Source organism: Populus euphratica, unplaced genomic scaffold (assembly GCF_000495115.2).
Source record: "Populus euphratica unplaced genomic scaffold, PopEup_1.0 scaffold746.1, whole genome shotgun sequence".
Lineage (NCBI taxonomy): Eukaryota > Viridiplantae > Streptophyta > Magnoliopsida > Malpighiales > Salicaceae > Populus > Populus euphratica.
Window position 1 is genome coordinate 35,949 of NW_011500620.1, and position 4,188 is coordinate 40,136.

Sequence of the window (4,188 nt, forward strand, 5' to 3'; positions counted from 1 at the left end):
TTTACTAAAGCTTTGGGGACAACTCTCAAAACTTGACTACCTCCTAAAAATACAGCTACTGACACTCCCTCCATTAACCCAAGGCTACCTCCCCCATACACTAAATTAATCTTTCTCTCAGCTAATACCTGACCAAGATGATTTGTTGATTCTAAAAACTCTATTTCCTTCCCAGAATTGGATCCACCGAAAACACAAATGTTTCTTATGTGATAACTTGAGGAACCTGCCATTTCTATACAGTTCTATATTGAATGTATAGGTTGAATAGAAATGAAGGGAAGGAAGAAAAGATTTTATAGATGAGAACTTGATAATGCAATCATACCACCTATATGTAGGCCAACTGGAGTCTCACACTCTCTCTTTATTTATTTATTTATATTATACTTTTTTTAAAAAAAATATGTGTATGTACATGTAGTTGTGATTATGGCTCACACCTTCCCTTAGTTTTACATCTAAGAACGACTTAAACGCCCTTTATGGGTCGGGAATAGGCTTTCCATCTAGTTTTCTGAAAAACTGAAAAACAAGGTCTTTTTTAGTCAGATTCCCATGACCATGTCGAGCATGTTCTTTATGGAAATGAGATCATAAGTCATGAAATGCACAATACACATCTCCACCAGGATACGTCTCAAAAGTCAATAGAAGATTATCCAATGATTCCTTATAATTTGAAATAAATCATAACTTTAGATAATTTTCACAAGCTATGGAAAACACATGTGTGTCTTTAAATATGGTGAGCCAATAAAATCCATATTGTAAGATTTTTGCAGTAGTTTTTTGACGAGAAATGATCCCCACGTGCCTCAGAATGATAAAATTTAATAATACTACTTACCTCATTGTCGGGAATGCATCTTTGAATTATTTGATCAGGACAATATTTGAATAAGTATTGGTCATCACACTAAAAGTTTTGCACGTCGCTCAAAAACTTTCTTTTGTCTTCAGCACTCTAGTGAGCTGGCAAAAATCCTGAAGCAAGAAAATTGATAATTTTAGCAAACCAAGGCATTGAACTAAGAGAAAATAAGGATTTATTAGGAAAGTAATCATTGATTGATGTGATGTTGGATGTCAAAACTGTTATCACTCTTGAAAAAAAGACTCGTATCAACATTTTCAGTGTCTTTTTCATCTGTGATTTCTTCCTGAGAATAAATCATTTGTAAATCTTCAAATTCATCCAACTTAATTTTACTTAAAGTAGATTCAACTTGATTATATACTAATTCTTCAATATGATCTACTTGTTGTAAATTATTATCATCTCCAGGTTGCATATAAATGTTGAAAATACTCATCTCTAATGTCATGTTTCTAAATGATAGCTTCATCAGTCCATTTCTATAATTAATTAATATGTTAGAAGTTGCAAAGAATAAACGTCTTAAAATAATGGGAAATAAATTACATGCTTCAACAGGTTGTGTATCCAAGATAATAAAATCCACAAGATAAATGAATTTATCGACTTGTACTAACATATCTTCAACTATTCCTCTAGGTCTTTTTACAGATCTATTAGCAAGTAATAGAGTTATAGAAGTTGATTTTAACTCAACTAGATTGAGACTCTGAAAAACTGAATGTGGAAGTAAATTCACACTAACTCTAAGATCAACTGAGGCTCTTTTAATTTTATGTTCTCTAATAAAGCAAGAAATTATAGGACAACCAGGGTCTTTATATTTCAAAGTATTATTATTATAAAGAATGACACTTATTTGTTCGGTTAAAAAGGCTTTTTTTCGCATTCAGTTTTCTCTTATCAGTGCATAGATCTTTCAAAAATTTATTATAAAAAGAAACCTAATTAATAGCGCCCACTAAAGGTATATTGATCCTTACCTGTTTAAAAATTTTAAAGATTTCAGAGTTGTGATTGACTTTTCTTTGTTTGGTCATGGCATGAGAAAATGAAAGTGCTGGTAGGGAATCAGTTTTTTCTTTACAATATTTAAATTCAACCTCTTTCTTACCCTTAGAAATTGACTCATCATCTTTCTCACAAGGTTCAAGAGTGGGTTTTTCAATAACCTTACCATTGCGAAAAGGTGATGACTGATTTGACTTGATCCAAGTGTTGGCTTCCAGAACTACTTGCATTTGCATTGTATTATCCCTTGGAATTTTGTTGTGGTTGAGATGGAAAATTATCTTTCTCTTGAAAACTAAGAGCAGATGTGAACTTGCAAGAGTATCTTTAAATTTGTCATGTTTTGATCAAGTTGAGTATTGATTATCTCTTACTTTTCAATGAATACATGTAATATTTCATCAAGATTTTTTCTAGAAGGTGGAGAATAAGAAGGTATATATCCATGAGAATTTTATAAATTATGGTGTGCTTGAAACTATGATTGTGAAGTTTGTGCATTATCACTCTTCCAATTAAAATTTAGGTGATTTCTCCAACTAGGATTGTATGTTTGCGAGTATGGGTTATGATTGGGCCTTTGAAAACTGTTTAAACCATGACCTTGTTCATGGAGACATTCCTTAAAAGAAGGCAAGGTTGGACAATCATTGGTTGAGTGTTCATTTGTTTCACAGATTTGACATGCAATGTCTTGAATAGATTTTAATTGAACACTTTTTTTTTAATTCTAGTGCCTCAACTTTTCTAACTAAAGATGCAAACTTGGCTTAGAGGTTATGATCTTCTCTAAGGTTGTACATACCTCCACTAGATGTATGAGGTTGAGTTTTACCTGGTACCTCACAAATGATGATTTGTCAACTAACAAGTTCGTGTACATCATTATTTCATCAGGGTCTTTATCTTTAAAAGTTTTATTATACATCAATTCCACCATTTGTCTATCTTTAGGTGTTAACCCTTCATAAAAATATGAAACTAATGTCCATGTTTCAAAATCATGATAAGGGCAAGTATTAAGCAAGTCTCGAAATCTAGCCCAACATTGGTAAAATGTTTCTCCTGGTTTTTCAGTGAAAGTGGTGATTTGTATTTTGAAAGAGTTTGTTTTGTGAGAAGGGAAAAACTTCTTTAAAAACTATTGTTGCATTTCATCTCAAGCACGAATGGATCTTGGACTCAAATTTTATAACCATGTTTTAGCTTTATCTTTTAATGAAAAAGGAAAAAGTTTTAATCTGATGGTGTTCATGCTATAATTTGAGTCATTATAAGTGTTACAGACCTCCCCAAATTCCCTTAAATGCAAGTATGGATTTTCTAAATCTAAGCCATGAAAAGAAAGTAAAAGTTGAATAATGTCTGGCTTAAAATTAAAATGAGATGCATCAAAGGGAAAAACTATACATGGTGGTGCACTTATTCTTGTGAGATTCATGTGGTCCCTAAGTGTTCTAACACGGTTATTCTTATTATGAAACGACTAGTTATCTTCTTCAGTCATATTTTCTGAAAATAATGAGGATACCCTTCAAAGCCTACCACTTAATGTATATGACCACACTCTCATACACCTATTGGAATAAAATAAAAGGAAGAAAAAACAAAACAAAAAAAAACACAAATTTAGATATAAGAAAAGTGAAATGAGAAAATAAAATAAATACTATAATTTGTTCAAGAATTCACCTCCCCGACAATGACGCCAAAAACTTGACACAACCAAAAGATTGATGTCTTCTCCTAATTGCAGGAGTGTCGAAGTAATAAATAACTCGACAAGACCGGGATCGAATCGCAAGGAGGTTAATTATATAAATTATAAACAACAACAACAACAACAACAACAATGATTAATACTTAAAAGTGCATTTTTATCAAGGTTTTATATCATCATTTTGCACTTCAAGTATGAATAACTCCTTAGCTAAAGCTTGTTTTATAATAACAAGTTTGATACTATAAGGTACCTTTAATTCATGGTAAATGTTCATCCCAAATGTAGGTCTTTCATATAGAGACCACATGAATCTTACAAAAACAAGTGCACCCTCATGCATAGTTTTCCTCTCTAATGCATATCATTTTAATTTTAAGCCAGATATTATTCAACTTTTACCTTCTTTTCATGGCTTAGATTTAGAAAACTCATATTTGCATTTAAGAGAATTTGAAGAGGTTTGTAACACCTATAACGACTCAAATTCTAGCATGAACACCATTAGATTAAAGCCTTTTTCTTTTCATTAAAAGATAAAGCTAAAACATGTCTATTGATTGATACTTAAAAGTGT